This window comes from Hirundo rustica, chromosome 1, assembly GCF_015227805.2.
Source record: "Hirundo rustica isolate bHirRus1 chromosome 1, bHirRus1.pri.v3, whole genome shotgun sequence".
Taxonomy (NCBI): domain Eukaryota; kingdom Metazoa; phylum Chordata; class Aves; order Passeriformes; family Hirundinidae; genus Hirundo; species Hirundo rustica.
Window position 1 is genome coordinate 93,780,260 of NC_053450.1, and position 22,319 is coordinate 93,802,578.

At 38.4% G+C, this 22,319-nt stretch overlaps 1 long non-coding RNA gene across 1 annotated transcript in view; it reads right to left on the minus strand.

Moving 5' to 3' along the window:
- Positions 1-408: 408 nt before the first annotated feature.
- Positions 409-22,319, minus strand: part of LOC120755719 (uncharacterized) — a 28,945-nt gene continuing 7,034 nt past the window's right edge. The window contains exons 2-5 of the long non-coding RNA XR_005701868.2: positions 22,255-22,286; positions 21,021-21,069; positions 10,994-11,085; positions 409-820 (exon numbers count right to left, since the gene is read on the minus strand). This is a non-coding gene — a long non-coding RNA (uncharacterized LOC120755719). The remainder of the gene's footprint in view (positions 821-10,993; positions 11,086-21,020; positions 21,070-22,254; positions 22,287-22,319) is intronic.

The window sequence follows — 22,319 nt, forward strand, 5'->3', positions numbered from 1 at the left end:
GGAGATTCCTCCAGGCAGTGTTTAGTGCGCCTACCCAAACTTCTGCTCTCACTGCCTCTCAGAGGACTGTGTTCCTCTCCACATGCTGGGGGGGAAACCTCAGAAAAAGTTTAGCTGGCAAAAAAAAGCATTTCTGCCCAGGTTCATTGAATGTTCTCCCAAGAGAACAACAGAAAAAATAATTTGAACCACAGCACTTACATTACATTATTGTTTGTTAGATTTTTTCCACTGTCGTTCATATGGCCATCCTTTCACCCTATTTATCTCTTTCTCTGTAAACTTATCCCCCCTGACAATGAGGTATTTTCAGCTTGGATGTAATTTCTAGCATAAACTGCTTTCTGATGCACCTGTTTATCAAGGCTTACTAAGCAACGGAAAAGGATATTTTAAAAATCAGTCTTTGCATGACAGCTTATTCATTACATTAAAAGCTTATTTATTCACTAATTTGACCACTTCTGAACTACTACTAGCATATCATGTGAACTTTCTGGCTTGTGAAGGAAGAAAATGGAGACAAATGAGCTATGTTTTCTGTGCCTGGCAATCACAGTGCACACTGGTAGCAGGAGGCTAAACAAAAGTTCAAATCCATCTCTAATGGATTCCTTTAATACAAAAAAACTGCTTTACCTGTAATTGTGTGAGGGCTGCACTGTACACACAGAGGTCAGAGCCAGGAAGGTCAGGAAAAGTTGTGCTGCGGCACTGGGTTTCACTGGACTGTTTTCTTCCTGCGTGTCTGCAGTGGCTGCTGTGCTGCCATGTACCCGTGTAACCCATCCCAGGAAACATGGACATTTCTCAAACACCCCTATCAGAAGGGAAGCAGACTGTCATCCTACTCCATACTCCCATACTCCCTATTGTGCCTGCAATTGTATGGCAAGGAATATTCTCCAGTGTTTTGGGAAGACTGCTACGCAGTCAACACTCCTGCTCTGGAGTATGAGGTTTTTCCTCCTTCTTTTCCATGAATCCAAAATACTTATTGAAATCTTGAGAAGTTTTTCTTCCAGGGAAATTATATTGCCACAAAGATCTTCCCCTGAACAAGAATGGCTGCTGCTAGGGTGCTTTTGGTGTTTGTTTGTTTGTTTGTTTTGTTTTGTTTTGTTTGTTGTTTTGTTGTTTTGTTTTTTGGTTTTTTTTGTTTGGGTCAGTGGGTTTTTTAAGATCTCTGTCTATAAGAATGCTGCTTTATTTTCTTTCAGCACAGAAAATTCTGGTGGGGAGGGATGCTGTGTAAGAAGTAGTGCTATACTGCTCCTGTAAAATGATCAAAAGTAGGCTCATTCTTCGCAACTAAAAATACTATTTCCCTCTTTTTAAAATTGTCATTCTCTCAGTTATCCACCACATACAGAATTTTAATTAGAAGTAAGTAACTTTGGATGGTTGAGGTGGACATGGGACCATCCATGAGAGGTTTCTACAGGAGAGGAGGCTCGAAGTCCATTGGGACCTCAATGAAAACCTCTGTGGCCATTTCACTAAGTTGCTTTCTTACCAAATCCATTCATTATTAAACTAGTTACCCAGCTCAATCATCAGTCCATTTCTGAATCAGCAGATATTTCTTTAAGAACAAAACAGATGTATAGTACCTGCCACTTAAATAAATAGATCCACAAACACCAAAATACAGGAAAGTGTTTGCTGAGCACCAAAGCTTTTGTGTCAGAAAAGAGTTCAAGAGAATTAGGATAGACATAGTATTCCTGCTTTCTTGCAGAGACTGTGGAGTTTGTGTAAGTGGGTGCTGAGGGTCTCCAATGTGATATGAATGGCCTTGGATTATCAAAATCTGATTCCCATGTGTTATTGTTGACTCCATTTCATTTTTGGGAGTATATAAACTGCATGAACCATTCAAGAAGAAGAACCAGTTCACTCAAATTCAAACTCACCTGTTTCTTAGTTACACATCAGCAGTCATACAGTTTCATACATAACTTTAAATGGGTCAATAAACTATATTTTTATGAGTGTATTTGATTTTTTTGGTGGTAAGATGTCTTAAATCTCAAGATACCTAAAAAATTAATAGACTAAGGACACAGTGGGTTTTGTAAGGTTAATTTTGTTTAAATAGAATTCAGGTGCTTTCTTGACACCTTAAGAATTTCTGTAGAATTTTATGCAAAACAATGGGATTGAATATTCTGAAGATATAATAATCTGCTTGTGCTATATTTACTGTTCTGTGAGCCACTCACTGGAAGTGGTGAAAACCCCTTTTTGAATATATTGCAGATGATCTGTGGTTCCAGGTTCTTCCTTGAGAAAAATTTAAATTCTTAATCAAATTGAAAGATTTTAAGAGAAACTGCAGAGGACAAAGAAAACTGCTCCACCAAGGCCAGAAATTGAGCCCACAGGAATTATCTGAATGGTTGTAACATATCTCCAATGAAAACTTGAGGTGTGGATTATTCTTCATTTTTATATGGTGCATGTTATCTCACCTTTGTTTACCAATCCATCATGGACACTGTAGAGGACAATTATGTATATCAGTGTATGTTTAGAATATTCTGGAAATATGATTTGCTTTCAAAAATGAGCCTCCAAAACTTACATGAAAATCTATCCATGGCCTGTATTTCAAATAAACAGATCCTTTGCTCTTAACACTCTACCAGTGTTTACAAATTGACTGATGCTTGCAATTAGCTCATTTGATAGCACGTTGTCCCCTTGTTTCAGCTGGCTCTCTGAGCACTGGGGACTCATTTTTAAAGCAGGACACTTCCCACTTCCTGCTCACTTTCCCAATACCCTTGGAATATTCCAGGAGTGTCATTCAGAGTGTGAAGACAGTCGACTCTTGACACTGTGGCTTGGCTGGGGGCTGACTGACCCCGGTCACTGAAGTGTTTCAGTGTGCTAAGGCATCAGGAATCTGATCCAGCAGAGAGAGGCTTTGTGGTATTTTTGGTGGGCAGCCATGCAGAAATCTCTCAGTGGTGAGTGTCAAAAGTTGTGCCAGGGTAAAGGGGGGGGGTCAGCTCTACCAGCAGGAGGAGGGAGCTGGCATGTCACCTGAAGGGGAAACATGGAACTGCAACCTGTACAGGTAGCTACTGTGTGGTTTTCCACACCCAGATGAGATATGTACTGCTGGTGATACGAACTTCATGCTGCCTGTTGAGAAACCTGTTTATCAGCATGGGGTATCGGCTTTAAAAGATTTGATGCCTGAATGAAGATGTAAGGTGTGCAGTATCATATCAGAAAAAGTCTTATCTTGCACAACAGGTAAATATTACTGCCACAGAGGACTGCATTTTAGAAAATCTGAAGAGAGGATAGAGTAACAAGCTTTCTGCCATTGACATATGTATGTAGTTTTACACTTTTGATTACACAGATTTTGCTGAAGTGAGCCAACATCAGCTAAGTTTTTTTGCTGGTATGACATGTCCTTTCCTTCTCCTCAAGTCTTGTGTATGGAGAACTGCAGCACCGAACATGCAACCTTTACTTCCAGGCAATGCTAAATAAAGTCAGCCAAGGAAGTTAAGGTGAATCAAGTGAATTTGGGATATGAATCCAACTTCCATAAATTAAAATGCACTAAAAGGCTTCTGTTTGGTTTAGTTCCTTCAGGTGTAGTGCAACTGTAGGCTTGCTCAAGGATCAAGCTCACTTCTTGTGATTGTTTGCTCTTAGAATTAATGAACTTTAGAAAAACCCCAGGAGTGAGATAAAAAAGTTGAAATGTGTGTCTATTCTAATTGAACGCTGAAAGGAAGATAATTACTTACCTAGGTATGGTTTGAAAGAATACAACATTGCTTAAATAAAGTCTTCCCTATTTCATGAAACTCCTAACAACAACAGATAAAAGATATCTTGGAAGCTGTATTCAGTGTGAAAACCATGGATAAATCAGGGCAGATATTCCTGAAGTGATTCCAAAGTAAACATCTATATTTACGTATTTTATTAATGTTTTACTAATATCTCTTAATATGTTATCCTTGAGAAAAGATGGCTTAGGTGGGATCTTATCCATGTATATAAATACAGGATGGTGCAAAGAAGACAAAACTATTCCTTTCTCACAGGTATCCAGGGAAGGGTAGGAGGCAAATGAGCACAAATCAAAACAAAGAGAATTCCATTTAGACAGAGGAAGAAAATATTGTCCTGTGAGGGTAATCAAACACTGAATCAGCGAGCAGTGAAGTCTGTGTCTTTGGAGATAGTTCAAGATGCAACTGGATATAACCCCGAGCAACCCGCTACCTTTTGGACCCTGCTTTGAGCGGGGTTGGACCTGAAGATCTCCAGAGGTCCCTTCCCACCTTAGCCTTCTGTGTTTCTATGTAGACAAGATGCTGTTAGGAATCTTCTAGTGAAGAAATATGAGCAAAATTTCAATCTCTGGAATTTCTTCTGACATCGTCTTATTTACAGAATTCAATGTCTTAAGATGAGTTTTTAATTATTGAATTATTCTTTCTGTAATGCAGGGGAGAAGATGATTCAAATGTAAATGGTCCTTTTGAGTATTTAAATGAGAAATTAAAATGCCTGCTTTTTTCTTTTTTTTTTTTTTTTTTTTTTTTTTTTTTTTTTTTTTTTGGTAGAATTCATGTTGTCAATGATCTGGACATTGATTTTATCTCTTCTCCACAAGAAATATTACCTTCAGATCTTCACTGATTTTTCATTTGGGTGATTTATGACATATTCCTTTTGACAATATGCACGCTCATCTTCTTTTTCTCCCCCCTTGCTAGTTCCAAGATAGTGTAATATGATAGAAATGGAGTGGAACCACAAATGACTTAGGAAATTTCAGTAGTCTTAGTATTTTGCCCAAACTGGCTTGTTTGACATCTCTGTTCCAATGTTCTGACTTTGATCTCTTGCTAAGTAATCCAGCTGTTCAAACACCAGTTAAAGAGAAGCTGTGTCCACTTAATGGAAGCATGCAAAGGTCTATAACACTGGAAAGAAGTGGAACTTCCCCTAATTTAGTCTACTGTCTATATTTATCACTGTTCATTTGCTGTGTGCCTTCCCTCCCACCCCAGCTGCCACCTCACAGATGGCATTCCCAGCAAAAGAAACTGTTCAGATTCAGTACACTGTCATCTGGAAATGTCAGCAGATGACAGGGAGAGGGGAGGAGGAAGAGAAGGGCTAGCTCCACATTTTTTCAGGACAAAACTTGACCTCAAATTCTACTCAGTCACCACAGAGTTCTGGGGATTACCAGGGTGGGGGGAGGGAGGGCAAAGAGGGAGCAAGAAAGAGTTTGATATGGTGCATATAATGACCTTTGTTATGTTCTGAGGCTTGCTGGATAGATATTTCCATACTGTGCAGTTATTTACTTCTAACTCTATAACAGCTTTAATTTATTAAAGGGCTAAAAAAAAAAAAAAAAAAAAAAAAAAAAAAAAAAAGAGAGAGAGAGAGAGATTTTTTTTGCCCTAGAAACCAAGTGAAAACAATGAGGAAGAAGGAGGCATCCCTGCAAAGTTGACACTATTAAGCCCAGGCACAAAGTGGAACGTTTGCAGTGCCTATGAACAGATGTCTAATGACAAGAAAATAAACCAATAATGCTTAAGCAATGATTTATTTCTGGTTTAGTTTTTTAGTGCTTTTTATTCAGCCCTTTCATATTAGTAATTTCTACATGCTTCTGGTGTTGTATGCTGGCCCAAGTGTTACTGACAAAAACATGGTGGGCCTGGAACTTGATACTAGGAAAGAGAAGGGGCAAGTTTTTATATTTAAGGATAATGTAGCTACGGGTGTCCAATATTTGTCTTCAGAAATTTCAGATATCACTAACTGTGCCAAATTTTCATTCTGAAGGCTGAAGTCTCGAAAACTTGTGTGCCTCAGGGTAAAAAAGTTTCATTTTGTTGAACATGGCTAAGGGAAAAGGTTGCTGGGTTTGGCATCTTAAAAACATTCTTGCAGCTGTTTCTCTGGGGAGCTGTGGTACCTTCCTGTGTTGCAACAAGGGTTCAATATTCAGTATATTTTAACAGCAGGAGGGGTTTTGGCTGCCTTGTGGAAATTCATTCAAAATTGCAGTAAGGGTACAGGCTTCTGGGAAATAGCCACTCACAAACACACAGAAGATGCTGCCCAGCTGCAGTGGGGTTGCTGAGGCACCCGGCCTGAGAGCAGAGGCAGATGTCCTTTTCAGTGACTCAAACCAGAGCACTCTAAGCAGGTATTGGCCCATCTGCTCCCATATCTCTGATGTCAAGGCTGATTATCTGAACACTCAAGCTCTGTTATAGTGAAAATTCAGGGAAGGAGTGCCATTCACTGACAATGACATCTTAACAGCCCCCAGCTGCTCATTCCCAGTCTATGCCCTCCTTTAGCTCTTGTAAAATTGTTTATGGGGCCAAGAACCTGGATCCTGCCCTGCCACACTCCCAAAAGAGATCTGATTATTTTTAGCCTGAACTGACTCTCACACCTGGTTCAGTGCAGGGATGACTGTGGTTAGATTTGATAGAGGACAGCTAACTGTTTGTGCCCTGCCATCAGGGAGATGGTCTTTTCCTGCATTTTCCTCTTGCTTGTTAAGTGCAGATGTCATAAGGAGGCCCAACTGTGTTTGTACATGTTCTGCAGTCAGGAGAGAAAGGGGAGCAGCTGAGGGCTGGCATTGCGCCCTGCCGAAGGCAGGCAGCTGCAGCTGGTAATCCCCTGGACTGCCACTGCAGGGCTTGATAAGGCTGCTCTGGCAGAGCACATCAGACTCTGCTTGCTTTCCTACCACCCTAAAAGGTAACCAGGCCTTAATAAGGCTTAAGTGTAAAGTCGAAATCTCTGCTGGTGCAGTGAGCACTTCATTATGCCCAAGAAATGTAGCAACATGTCTATTTTGCACCACCAGCACAATTCATTGAGCAGGAGGAAAATTTTCTCAAAGTGGTTGGGTTCCCGAAACTGGAAACAGAAAACACAGGACTATGGGACTAGCTAATCAATCAGCTTTCTAATCAACATTCAAAGATCTCCCATTCTCACTTAACAAGTCACTGAGAAGCACAGGTCTCTGTTTGTAACCGGTAGCTGAACTTGAAATGGATTTTTTGAAAGCAGTGTAAAGGTTCTTCACAGTCTTTGTGCACTGTGGGGAGTTTCTATGTGGAAACAAATTTGTAGCACTGGTGCTGGAGCTGCTTTTCACATGCAGTCCATGGATTCAGGAGGTCTGTGAGCTTTTTACAAGAGATCTGTGCTAATTTACTTATTTACCTAAAGCTGTGCCCTTTCACCAGGAAGAAAAAGAAAACGAGGAGTCTGCTGACAGCTATGACTGACAGACACTGATTTGGTGAAGTATTCATTTGCGGTATAAATGACTGTGTGCTAATTTTCTAGGCAGGCTAGCATGTCTGTCCATAATGGGTTTACTCATCTCCTGGGTTCTCAAGGTGGTTTCTCTGTGACCTGAATTCTTGGGATGCAAATAAAATCCTCAGTGAATTTAGGTAGTGCAGGCAACAAACCTTGTGAGCAGGAGAGCAGTCTGTGGATTAGGTGAGTATATAGGGTTTGAATATGCATATAAAGTAAGAAAAAAATAAAAAAGAATTGTAAAAACAAACAAATAAACATCCCAGGAAACCAAGCTCCAATTCTTTCTCCTGTCTAATTAAATTTTACAACCTCCCTTTTTAAACAGCATATGGGACACAGATTTCCTAGTCAGCTGGGGATCAGTTAGATACGTGTCTGCGTGTTATTCAAGTTCCAGCTGATTAAGCCTTTGCATATACCAGAAGTTTCCTGTGATATTTGTACAGACTATCATGGACAGCAAAGCTAGATTGGAGCTTTTTTTTGACAAAATGAGTTTCATCCAAAAATGCGTCCATTTGTCTTAGCCAAAACTTTGTCAGAAATAGGTCAAATCAGATTTCAAGGCCATGAAAAATCAGTTTTTATGAAACAAGATTTTGACACATCAAATTAAATATTTTGTTTCTCTGTAAAATGCCTCTTAGTTATAAGACATAAGTACAGTTGAAATGTTTTGAAGATCACCTGAATGAAATATTTCTATTAACATTTTTGACATTATTCTTAATTAATAAAATTTGTCAAGTTTTTGATTGTTTTGTCACAGTTTAAGAAAGACAGCTTTCCACAACTTTGGAAAGAGTCCAAATCCAGTCCTAGTTCAGCCCATTATATGGTAGGGATCAGAAAGCAAAAGTCAGTGGAAGAGAATGAAGGAGAACACATAAGTGTACTCTGAAAAAAAGGGCATGAGGTATTCTTGTTCTACTTGCCCTTCACATCTGCTCCCTAGCCTTTAATCATTCATTAGCTTCTTTAGTTCTGGTACAATTCTTATCAGGTATCTATTCCTACAAGTGAAGCATAATAGTAATGAATAATGAGGATACATTATTTTAGCAACTGTTCCTGATTCTGTTTAATGACTGGATACAAAATGGCTTCTCTTCCTTCTAACATGGCTATTTAATTTAGATGTACTATAGATAACTGCTTACAGAAGTCATTCCTTAAAACAACAGGAAACTTTTGCATGCTTACATATCTCATACAATAATGGAATACCTTTTGTATTTTTTTCAAGGTTATATAGAAAGCAACCTAGTATGTTAACTACGGGTCATTAGGGAATTGCATTACAACAGAAAAAAATCTATCTCTGTGTATGTGATGAAATTAAAAAAAACCAAAAAACAACTGGTTAACTTCAAGTTACGGTGTTTACTAAATTACTGCAGTTCTGCTTCAGTGGTTGAAAATGCAAAAAAAAATTTCGCATTTTTGTTCAAAGCGAAGTGTTTCCTATGAATTATTTATTATTTAAATTACTTGATACAGTTATTTGATCTAGAAACTGGCTCTGTACCATTGCTTCTCTTTTCTTTTTCCCTTTTGGTAGAGGTTGGTGCATGGGAAGCTGAGTAAATGGTCAATTGACAATCTTGTGTGCAATGAGCTCACTGAAAACTGTGATTTGTGAGGCTGGATTTCCAATTTTGCTGTGTCAGCCAACATGGACTGTTCAGGGCATGTTCTCAGCTGTGACTTGTTACAGATCTGCACAAGTGGGTGAATCCTGAGCAGTTCATACTGTGTGAGAATTTCTTTCACAGAACAAATATGAAAGAACATTTTATATTTAATCATTTTCCAGCTCAGGTTGAGATAGATCCTCCAAGTAGCCTAGTATTCTGGCTCCAAAAGTGATGAAAAGTGGTCAAAACCAGAGGGTGATTACTAAAGATCATTATAAAATAACAATCATGTAGTGATAGCTACCTGTCTTATATTCTGAACTTCTAGCAATCTGACTTCCAAAGTCAGAAGTCGAGTCCTTCTATTTGACAAGTTCCGATGAATGTTTGTCCAGGAGATCTTAAACTCATGTCAAATTCTGTAAACCAGAGCCTTTTGTAGCAAGGAGGTTCAAAGTTACCACCATGCTGTATGGAGAAATACTCTTGGTTTCCTTTGCTTTCAAAGAGGTAATGATTTGATGCATCCTTGTTCACTGCGTCCCATGCTACAAAAAACTTCCATTCCCTATTAGACCTGTCTTTGGCACTCATGATTTTAGAGAGTTCACCTCTTTGTCTTCTCTTTGCCATGCACACTAATCCTAGTTTTTGTTATCCTTTGAAATGGTTACAACTTAGTTATCTATTTCTTCTGTTTTCTCTTTCTTAGAAACAAACTGATACATAATTTTCAGTGATCTCTGAAATGTATGCCATATAAAGGGCTTACAACAAGGGAGCTTCCTTGAGTTTATGGCAGACGGGAAGGCAAAGAATTCCTGCAGCTCACTGGCACGAGACCTTCTCTCTCCTGTGTGCTCCTTTATATCTTAGCAATCTACTGCAGCATTCTTTGGCAGGTGTCTTGCTTGCTACAGCAAAGTATTAACTACAAGTTTTTGATGCCTGTCAATGTCTTTTTCAGCATATGGTCGCTTTATGGTTTATGTCTCATTTTCACCCTAAACTTTGTGAGGGATGTAATCTTTGGTAATAAACTACCTCTGTAACCACAGGAGCTTTTTCTGAAGCGCTTACCCTGAGACCTGGAGCTGCTGGGAGGTATCTTCCTCTAGAGCTTGTCACTTTTGATACATCTTTGACAAGCTTACACTTTCTTCTTCTTAACCTCAAGTGCTACCATAGTAGGTTTGTGGTGTTTTTTTTTTTTTTTTTTTTTTTTTTTTTTTTTTTTTTTTTGGCGGGGTGGGGAGGGTGTTACTGCTCATGCATGCATAATAAGTCTAATTTCATTACAGTTATTGTTAACATAGTTCTTCGATACAGAAGGATTCAAATGACAGGTCAGATGTCTTTCATGGCCTGCTTCGTGTGCTGTGGCTGTGGATTCTTTTTTCCCCAATTACTTTTCCTTTCATTGAAGTTGATGTGACTGTCTACCTTTTCCAATTTGTTTTGAATGAAGTTTAAAAATGGAAGATGTTTCTTTTTCTCTCAATGCATTGCCTTTATTTATTGGCTGAATTGCATCGTTGGAAATACCTGTATTTGTAAGGCAAGAGGAAGGTGTTGAAGTTGTCCCACACAAGGAGCAGCTGGTGAGTGCCAGTAACTCAACCCGCGGGGCCGAGCCTGGCGTTTCTTGGCGATGTCGCGGCACCGCCCTGGCGTTGTGCTGCCTGGGGTGCTCAGCCACCCACTCCAGGGCCTGGAGCAGGAGTGTAGGAACACTGCCCTTCCAGAGAGGCCAGGGTTTACAGTTTCCCTCCGACCAAGGTCTCTGGGCCAAGTTCCACCCCAAACACCTTTGTGGAACAGCATTAATAATAACACAGAGACATATGGGCAGCGGGCAGACTGGTGCATGAGGCATGCTCACTGCAAAAACCAAATTCGGGGAAGTAGTCTGAGAGAGTGCTACCAAAAAGTATTTGTCATTTTAAAGTATGTTTCCCAAGTGCTTTTGCATTTGACTGATGGATTTACCTTACCTGGAATGTACCCTGAAAGGCTCTGGCAGTTCAGGACGCAAGAAAACTTCAAATAAGTAGTTGTAGCTGTATCTGCAGTGATGAAAACTAACCTGAAGGAGAGGAAAAAGTATTGAATGATTTTATGCTTCTGGAGGAAATTAAAACTTGAAAATATACCTTTTTAATTTTTTTTTCCCCCCCAAGAATCACTGGAGATGCCAGGGGAAATGTACTTAAATGAAAACTTGTATCCCAGCTACAATTGCGCTATCATTAGCGTGATTGTTGGGCTGGGCCCTGCTAACAAAATGCACCATCTATTTTGCTATTAACTTTTACATCAAGATGTTACAAAAGCAGTAGGTAAGCAGGACACAGGAACTATCTTCATTCTCTTTGGGATGTGCCCTACACTGGCAAATACAAGTAGAGGGCTGTAAAGGAGCCAGTAAGGTTTAGAGAGGGCCCAGTTCTGTTTCAGGTTGTGCAAGGTTGCACTGTCACAAGCATCATTATTCTGAGAGCATTTAAGACAGTAGTATAATTACAGTAATGTACAAATAAATGAAATTCATGTTTTAAGAGACTGTTGTCTTCCCTTGTCTTTGAAACCTTCAGGTGATCCAAGCAAATTTTTGCAGGATAATATTTTTTTTTTCTCCCCTTACAAGTTTTTAGTGCTGAGCTGTCCTGAAACGTGCAGAAATAATCCTCTGCCAAGATGTGGGATCCAATATGCCTGTAACCACCCTGGCTTCAGGTTACCTGTAAACTGAGAAAGACGTTCTTAAATGTTCTTAAACTTGATTAGAACACTCATTATGTTCCAGTAAAAATTAAAACTTGCGGTCAAAAATGGATCTGGAGAGAGAACATTCCCTATGCACAGGCTGATCCAGATATTCTCAATGTGGAAAGCGTAGGTCTTGTCTAGGTCAAGAGCTTTAGGTGACCACTTTGTGTCTCAGAAATGCCAGTGTTTCTGCCTGGCCATCCCTCTTCACTTGCTAGGGACTGGATCTTAGTCACCAAGCTGATCCTTGTCTGCTTCAAGAGATGAGGACCAAAGGCATGAGTGGGAGCCCAGACTTCTGAGGTATTTTGCGCCTTTAGCTCCTGCTGACATCGGACTAAAATGCACTTTTACATCTCCTCCAGTGTCTTCTTTAGGCCTTTGAAAGCAGTTCTTGAGCAGCATAGTGCAGAGCGCCTGCCAGAGTCCATAGGCAGTGAGTGACTGAAGCTGAATGTGGTAGTCTGAAGCAGCTTTATTGCAACATTGTGGTGAGACCATCCAAGCTGAGGTCTTTTTATAAAGTGCAGCATTGTTTGCCAGACCGATGTTAACATGCATGCTTTAAATGATGGCACAAGCAGAACTTCGGCTCAAAATGGAGATATTAAAGATACCAAAATATTATCTTTCCTCTTGCCAATGAGAACAGCTGGCAGGAAGGGTTTGCTGAATAAAAACTTTGGCCAGCATACAAAGGTTATCATTTTCACAGACTTTCCTTCTGAAGTACAGAATTAACAAAACATGCCATTTTTTTATTTCAAAATTGGAGGGTTTGTGTCTTTCATCTGGTCAAATTTAGCTTAAGAGTGGAAATAATATCAAAGTTACATGCACCATAGGGAGACTGTTAATGTGGTAACAAAGGGCATTTGGCCAGTTAAAATAATAAAAGACTATACAGCTTTCCCTGTGATGGCTGAAACCCAATTAGTACTTTCCAAGCAGAGCCACAATATTCTTTTCCAATTTATGCGGTTTGGCACGATTCAGAGTGAGTAAACTTACTTTTCTACAAGGGAAAAATATAATTAAGAGAAAAAACAAGGTCATGCAGTATTATGCTTCGAGTAAGCAATAACACACCATGGGGTGTACATTAGTCAATATTCATACACCCTGGACAGGCTGAGACAAAGCAATGGCTCAGCATACAAAAAGATACATATATTATCTTAAACCTATGTGCAAAAGTAAAATGCAAATGGATGTTTTATTTCCTTACTAGACTATTTTAAGGGAATATATATGTTCAATGTTCATGTGTGTAACACTAATAAATGTTACTTTAAAAATACCTTTTCGGTTAACATTTTATACTTTTTATGAACTTGCTGTTTACATTTTGCCAGGGTGTCTGTTTTATTGGGGCTTTTTTTTTGGCTATTAAAGCCAAAATGGTTTGAAATTTTTCCTTTTTTTTATCATTAACTGATTAAGTTTGTTAAAAGGACTTTCAACCTGGATGGTCACACTGGAAGCCTCTAAGTCTATTCTTACTTTACAGTAATCCACCTTCTAGGATTCTGCAAGTGACACAAAGCCTGCAAAGACTCAACAAAGTTGAGGATAAAGTCACAGAACTGGAAAAAAAAGAAAGAGCAGCTTCAAATTTGGAAGTGAATTTGCAGGGGCTTTGTGAGGGTAATTTTTGGTGTTTTGGGGGGGAGTTAATAGTGCTTTTTAAATGAACAAACTGTTTAGCTGAAGCTCAGATAGAGAGGGGAACACGCAAAAAGAAAGCTTGATGACCCAGTGTATGTAATACTGTGGTAGCAAAATGGGAACAGCCCCGTGAGACGTCTGCTCAATTTTTGCTACTGACACTGCTCATGGGAAAGGCCTGTGATATGCCAGGAGGAAGATGAAAAAGAAGAAAAAGTAAAACTTCAAAAACCATGGAACCACTCCCATCACCTGAAGCTTAGACCACACACCTGAAAGGGAGTAACCCAGATCCAGCTCGGGTGCACAGTGTGAGCAGCCTTATTTCCCTTTCCACTCCACCATTTTGCACATCTCGTCTATAAAGTGCTTGTAAGGGAGGAATTATTTATTTCCAGTTTCTTTAATAAATATGGTAACCTGTATTAAAGAAACAGGAAATAAATAATCAATTTATTTAAAGAAATAACCTATGATAATATAAACCCTCATGAGTTGCAGCATCTCACCATTGCTGCTATTTGGCTCCCAGTAGGTACAGTTTCACTTCTCAGCTCCCCTGGGGAATGCCTGCTTTGCTAAGGTTCCAAAGAGCCTCCTAAACCAGCCCTGCCTATTGCAGTTCTGTGTGTGAAGAAGTGGGGAGTGTGTGGGCAGTGAAACTGGGAGCACATTTGTGACTCAAGTGTTTGATTTCAGTAGTCTCACAGGCTGTGCCCAATACAGATGCTGCCTTCTCTGAGAGCACAAGTCAACAACTACTTGCACACAGCACTCCAGTCAGCTACACAAAATACACACTTGATTTGAAGGTTTCACTTGAAAGACAGAAAAATCCTCCTCATCTATAGAGTTTCCTTCAGCATTAAACTACTCTGAAGCAGGATGAAGGTGCCAAAGCCCTAATAGTGTAGATCTATATCACTGCAGACTATATCATTTTAAGTCACTCCCATCGCAGACTGAAGGGGAAGCTGGAGTCAGTGCTGGAGTGAGGCACAGGGCTCTGTCCCATCAGCTGCCGTGTGCCTGCATTAGCCTACATGGCTCAGCAGCATCCACAGCTCCTAATTCCCAGAGTGGATTTTGGTCCACTTTTTATCTTGAATTAACATGGCACTCCTTGCAATGTGAAATTGAAACTTATCATATCCTTCTTGTCATATCCTTCCAATTTATTTCACCAGTTACCTTACCATCTCCATACTAAATAATCTTCTTTCAGGAAACAACAGATCTATTTCACCCTGAATCAGAGTTCCAAGAAATCTAATAGCAAGGAAGCTAACACAAGTAATAAAGAGAAAACAACTGAGGGGGAAAAAAAAATCCCTGTTTTACACAGAAAATATTTTATGGATGCTTCTCCATTTAAGTGCCAAACAGTCTTAACTTGCTGATGAGGCCAGCTTCTCACAGAAGCATAAATTTTCTCAGCTTGGAAATGCTGGAAATTTTCTCAGCTTTCAAAATGGCACCAGATGATACTGCACAAGAGGAGAAATTCTTATTTTGTATTAAGTGAGTATTTCACATGTAAGTAACTGCTGAAGGGGGATTCTCTGCTCTTCCCCGCCCCGCAACCTATCTTAAATCACTTAACAAATATTTTTCTATATAGAATCTGTATTAATAACAAAATCACACTGAGCAAAAGAACATCTTGTCAAACAAGTATGCCATGTTTACCTGCAAAACCCACTGTACTTGTATGCAGAAATTGTGTTTTATTTTTCTTGTATGTTCTTGTAATGCTTTCATCACTCCTATGGTCCTGTCTATCCTCCAGCAGTATATGAAGCAATGTGACTGGTATCTGTCATGTGTAATTTAATTCTTTCTTAAGTAGCCCAAAACCTCTATGAGATTAAAATCAGTAGGGTAGTGTTATCCTCTGCTATGTTTTACTTTCTGTGATGCTTCACTTTGCAAATCCCTTTCCTTTATCAACACAAAAAGTGTTTCATTGTCTAAACAGGAAAGACTAATAACAAACCTTTGTCCCAGTTTGAGAAATAATTTTCCTAATTACAACTAGCAAAAAAGAAAGAGGTATATTAAGGGAAAGAACTGTTTTAAAATTAATCTTGTCAAGCTAATATGATCGCTTGGTTGTAGTCTGCTGCAGTGAAGGCCTGCAGGTTTCTGATGTCTCAAATATTTCTAAAAAGACAGTGAATTATGGGTAAAGAAAATAAATTCTTATGTCAGAAATATCAATTAATTTACTTTTTGAAGCCACTATTTGCATATAATAGAATCTTAGAATGGTTTTGGTTGGAAGGAACCTTAAAGATCATCTAGTTTCAAACCCCCTGCCAAGTGCAGAAACACCTTTCACTGGACCAGGTGGTTCAAAGCTTCCTCCAGCCTAGACTTGAACACTTTCAGGGCAGGGGCATCCACAGCTTCTTTGGGCAACCTGTTCCAGTGCCCCACCACCCTCACAGTCAAGAAGTTTTTCTTCATACCTAATCTAAACCCACTCTCTTTCAGTTTGAAGCCATTCCCCGTTGTCCTTTCACTACATGCCCTTGTGAAATGTTCCTCTTCACCTTTTTTTCAGGCTCCCTCCAGGTACTGGAAGGCCACAATTAGGTTACCCCGAGGCCTTCTCTTATCCAGGCTGAACAATCCCAGTTCTCTCAGCCTTTCCTCACTGGAGACATTCTCCAGATCTCTGATCATCCTGTTGGCCCTCATCTGGACTTGCTCCAACAGCCTGATGTCCTTCCTGTGCTGGGGACCCCAGAGCTGCCCCGCTGTGCACTCCAGACACTCCTCTGCTTTGCACAGCAGTGATTATTCCACAGCTATCAGCTCCACAGGGGTACCCCAAACAAAATAAAATGTATTCAACATTACTTACAATGCATCAAAAAGTTAACGTGTTCACTTTACCACTTCAACATCAAAGAAGGTATTATGAAGCAATAGTCAAAGGGGGCACACTAAGTAAAAGTACTTTTAATAACTTAATAAAATAATCTTGAGAAGGTAAAGATTCCCTTCCCAATAAGCAGATTCCCTTCCCATCAAATTTAAAACTGACAAAAAAGATTTTTCAGGAGTTCTCTAAAGCTGCATACCCTCGCAGATAACTCTTTTAAATAAATTTTCTCATCCAGCACTCTTATGCAAAATTTACAAAAAAGCTATCACATGACTTTAAAATAGTCTTTCTCCCTCTAAAAAAATCCTGCAAGAATATAGTTTATTTTTCTAATAAAGGGCAAAACTGCTAAGTATGGGAATTTACTACCCTTCTGTTATCTATAATTGCACAGCTAAAGGTATTTTATAGATTGTTGGCTTCCAGATCAAAATGAGGAAATGTCTGTCATTTGCTTTAGGATTCAAAGTTTCTAAATTCCAAACTATTTGAATTTGCAGTCCAAGATCATCAACATGCTTGTGAAAATGTCCATGCCTGTTAAAACTTAAGAGTTATATTGTCTTCATTCCAGAATTTATGGTCCTTAAATGGATCCTTTATAACCAGGCAGTAGCAAAGCTTTTTTTTTTTTTTACCCTGGAAGTATTTGATATAATAATCCTAATTATTTTGAAATATGACATTTAAGCAGCTGTGAGTATACAAGGCCAAAAAAGAATGCCCTAAGGTGTGCAGTGTATCACACTCAAACATACATGTTCTATCATATTACACTGTAGCATTTGTGAAAACTCCTCATTCCTTAATATGTCGCGCCTGGTGCTCTTAGTGTGCTGACTGCTTTTCTTTGGTCTCACGACATTATTCCTTTTTATTTTTCTATTATCTTTGGCATCAACTTATCCCAAACATGTGTTACCCTTGGGTAAAGCACATTAAAAATACACACTGCTAAACTCACTCTTGAAATGCATGGTGTTGGCAGTGGAGAGGTGCACTCAAGGATTAATTAAAAAATCTGCTGTAAACCAGGAGTGTATCTGTTGTAAATAACACAGGAGATAGACCTATGCATGCAGATTAGCTGACTGCAGGCTTACTAAGTTGCCAGTGGGATACAATCATGAAAAAGCAGATGCCTCCCGAGCATGAGGCTGACAAACTATTTCTCATTAGACAAAAGTGAAAAACCTATGCCATTGCTTAAAGCACCTGAGAGATCTCACCCAGATGTTTTTCATCACAAACCTGGAAGGTGAAACAGGTGAAACCAGAGTGAAGTCTTTTTAAGAGCAAGGCTCAAAGGTTTTTGCTTGTTTAGTCTAGTAGAAACAAAAACTGATACAGGAAATAATTATTCTCTAAAAATACAATAGGGTGGTAAACAGTCGGCAAGGAAAAGAACTATTTACCCTAGCAGACAATGTTGGCACAAGAACAAATGGGTGTAATTTGGCCATGAATAAATTTAGGCTGGAAGCTAGAGAGATTCTGGCCATAAAAGTGCTGAGGTTCTAGAGTAGTTTTTCAATACAAGTTGTGGGGACAAAAAAATAGCTCAAGCTATTTAATGATGAGGATTGCTGAGTTAATGGAAAATGCCACAAGCATAGTTCTCCTGGTAAGTAAAAACTGCATTTTGATCATCCAAGAGATTGTTTGCCTATCTCCAGAAAGTGTGAGGTTAAAAAAAAAAGGCAACAAAAATTGAAATTAAACTTGATTTATGTATGCAATGTTAAAAATAGTCCTTAAGCAAGTGCCATCCATATGTAAAAGGCCTCTGTAATTTTATTTGTGCTTTGCAATAGGAGAAAAAATTTAGCTTGATGAATAGGTATTGCATTGTACTTAATGGCTGGAAGTCAATTCTTTTTAATGTGAAGATGCAATTTGTCACATTCTAATTTTCCTGGGTTTATAATGTATTTTTCTACTACTTTTATTTTGCCTTGTTTTCTTTAAAGGTGTAGACAACAGTACTATTGCTAAACAACAATGAGAGAGAGATGGAAAATAACATCTGCCTGTTTATTTATACCAGTTGAGCCACATTTGGCCCCCGAGTACCTTGGATGAGCATTTGCTGTTAATGTAAATCAGTACTAAGGAAAAAAGTCACTGATGGTCACCATGGAAAGATGGAATCTGAATATCAGAAAGAAAGAAACGAGCAAAAACCAATCATATTTGAGTTAGAAGAATGACTTAAAGTTCACAAAGGGTCTCCAAAGAAAACAAGGAATATGTTATGAAGCTAATTTCCACTAACACAGAAAGAATTTGCTGAGATTGCAGTTGGGGGTTTAGTCTAGAGACCCAACATGAAGACGCTTGTTAAGGTTTTCTTGTGCAGCTTCTGATGCCTGATATAGTCTCACTATTAATAGCTAATAAATACGGTTCACCCAACATTGTAGTGGCTCTTGAATATCAGATCTGTGGTATACCACTATGCCAACTAAAGACCTACAGTTATTTAAAAACTAATCTGTGTTCTCCCATCAGCAAAGCCAAACAGCAGAAAAAAAGCCAAAACATTGTAAAGGCAAAATAGTGGTATTTCCCTATCAGTGTGAAAGTATAAATAAGTGAGATAACCCTATTGAAAATAAAGTTAAATGACTGCATATGCATAAAGTTGTGTTAAAAGTTCTTATTTGCAAGTGTATGTGTGCACATATGTATGTAATTATAAATGTAATTTTATCAAAAATTATTTACGATTTATGTTCTCTGTAAGACCACTTGCAAAAGATCTATTATGGAAGAAACTCTATTATCAACTGCATAGCTGTTAGTTTATTGTGAAATGTCAAAACACAGCTCAATATTCAGTTCAATTTAATTCACCTTTGTATGAAAATGTTTTTTCTCTCTCTCTCTCTTTTTTTTTTTTTAAACCTGGTCTTACCCGTATTTACTATCTACAGTGTTCAGTAGCTTTAGTTGTTTACATCTAACTGAAGCTATGAGCCTGAAGACCTAGTAAACTTTTGGGAGGACACCACACCTTGTCTGTTAAACAGAGCAATGTGTTTCCCCTCTGTGAAGTCTGGTCTGCCCACCCCAATAGCAGCCAGCCAGCAGGTGGGACTTGGTAAAGTTTTACTGTGGCTTGTAAATGAACAGCCGCTGATTTAGCTTTTGAAAGTGAAACTGCAGTTTCCAAGGAGGAGAAACAAAGAGAAGTGACTGTAAGTGCCGGGTTATTGTGTGTTTCTGGAGGCTGTAAACAATGGAAACGCAACTACAATATGGGATGAAATTTAACACATTTGGTGTGATCAGAGGTCAGTAGAGGTCAGTTAGATAAAAGCAAAGGTGTCTCTCTCCATTAAGTTTTACACCTTTGCTGGTGGTGAAGAGGTCATGAGCAAACCCTAAACCATTGGTAAGAATTCAAAAGATAATTTGGTTTATACTAGGTAGCACATCCTGCCAAAGCGGATTCTTAAAATGCAATGAAGAAGACCAGATTTTAGTCCTGTCCCTTCTAACTTCTGATTCATGTCTCAATCCTGCACCTCCCAACCCACTGCTAGCAGTCTCTGTTACTGCAGTTACATTCAACCTCAATTTATGATCTTCAGGTTTTACTTGAGATTCATGTCTCTGCTGTGATGCAATGGGACAGGCAAGATCCAAAATTCTGCTTTGAGTAGTTTTCCAGTTCTGAAAGGATTCATGATTTAACTAGCAAACTGAGCTTCAAAGAATGAAATTGTTAGAAAGGCTCTAGTGGTCATCAACATGGGAAATGTCATGAAATAGAGGCAGTAACCCACTGTTTCTGATTAATCTTTATTTTGGACTCGTTTGAATTTCTGTCTCTGGCATCTGGATGTGCTGATTTTTGAAGTAAGTTTTCTGAACAGACTACATTCTAATCTAGCAGGAGAATTTAATATTTGGGAAGCTATTAAACACAGTTTCAATACCCTTGGTGGTGTCTATTAATTATCAGAAAACTGAATAAACCAGTTTTGGCGTAGGGAAGAATATTAAATAAAAGTACTTTGCAAATGGCAATAAATCTTAAAAGGGGGGAGTGGAAAGAGTAAATATGCTTTGAAGAAACTTGGTGACAGGCTTCTAAAATAATTTACTTCTAAAATAACTAGATACTTACCCATCATCAATGAAAATTGCATTCTTAATTGTGCAAAAGCCACCTTGTCTCTTCATATAACTTCACCTCACTCATTTAAATCATTTTCTGATGCAGATACAGCAAGATTGACTAAACCTCGATTGTGAAGGAGTTCAAATAAACTCGCAGCCCTGATGCAGGTTAATGACCACATTTTTAAAAAACAAACTGAAAACTCAGTCCAGCTTTATACTTAGAATAATTTAAAAAAACCCCAACAAATGAATATAATGGGAATATTCACAAACACTTTTGGTATAAATTGCATGTCTGTCTAAACCAAGAAGTTTCCGTTCCCATACTTCTGATATTCCAGGACACACTTGTTTATTTTCTAGATTTTCTTATTTCAAATCTGTCTCTTAGAATTCAGCATTCTGCCTGTGGGTAGGGGAAACCAGCAATTTATTGTGAATTGTTTGAATGAAAATACAGAAAATTCCCTGTTACCATGGTAGGTTGTTACATGAGCATGAAAATATATGTTTGCATTGTATTTAAGTGAGCACTGATAAATATACAGAATATTGGCTACCTCACGTCTAGAAGTCACTCCAACCCAGGCCTGATAAGTTCTTAAAAACCTGCAGAAGGCACACGAGAAGACACAGTTTACAAAACTGGTGCTGGCAGAGGAAAAGCTTTTCAAGTCTTACACACAAATTACTTTCTGCTACATGTAAGTTTATGAATGCTGCTAGAATGATTGGTTAAGTGTGTTATTATTGTTATTTCTAACATCTAATCAGGTCCTAAAAGCAGGTATTCTTTGGAGAGAGTGGGAGTCACAATTTCTTTTAAATGCAAATATCAATTCAAGTGCATTTCATTTTTGATAAAAATAGGAAAGAGGCTTGCAATAAGGTTATTCAAAAACTGGGTTACTCTTATAATATGAATCTTTCAGCTATAATTTATAGCTTTATTTGTTGTATGTTTTCTAAAAAATATCTTCTCTATCTGAAAATGGCACATTGTTTTCTCAAATATTTTGTGATTATTCTTCCTTCAGATAAAAATCGACTCCAAAGTATGGACTTTTTGTTTTCCCTTCATGCAGTGCCTTGCACAATAAAATTGTTTTTCTTGACAGGTATTGTGGTTAAATACATAGTAATGCAAATATTTTCCACTGTGCTGTTATGAATGCACAGAAATTGTGGAAGAAAGTGGACTACTTATCTACAAATAATATAAAATATCTGGGTAGAAATGTGTACCTGCCAAGAATCCCTAGGCTGCTGTTATAGTGGAAGATGAAAGGATCTCTCCAAATTTGAAACAGAAGAGAGGTTGTGAATTTTTCAGTACTACATTAAAACAGCATTTAAATGATTTATAAATAAACAAACAAACAAAAAATCGTTAGGTATTCAGTCATTTTTGCACATTATTATACCCCTTGTTTAATTTTTTGCTCTGAACATTCCCAAAGTACCACTGAAACTTAAAATTCTTTGGCATAGCCAGAACTTTTGTATATTAGCTAGTGATCAAAATTCTCCCAAGTTATGTATGTATATATGTGCATGTGTGTGTATATATATATATATAAAAATATATAAAACACAGACTTAAGATGTTCTTATTCTTCCTAAAGAGCATGAACTCTGTGCTCAAGACAAACTCTCAACAAGCAGCAATTCCACCTTTTTTTCCTCATTTCCTGAAGAGCCTGCTCCTAATTTACCACACATAGCACTAATGATGAGTGCACTACTTTCCATCAGGATTTCCCCCAACTGTAACTGATTCATTATGCAACTCACATTTGTGAAGGCAATTATTTTCATGAAATCCCCTGTAAGGTGAAAGAATTGTGTTTAGAGGTACT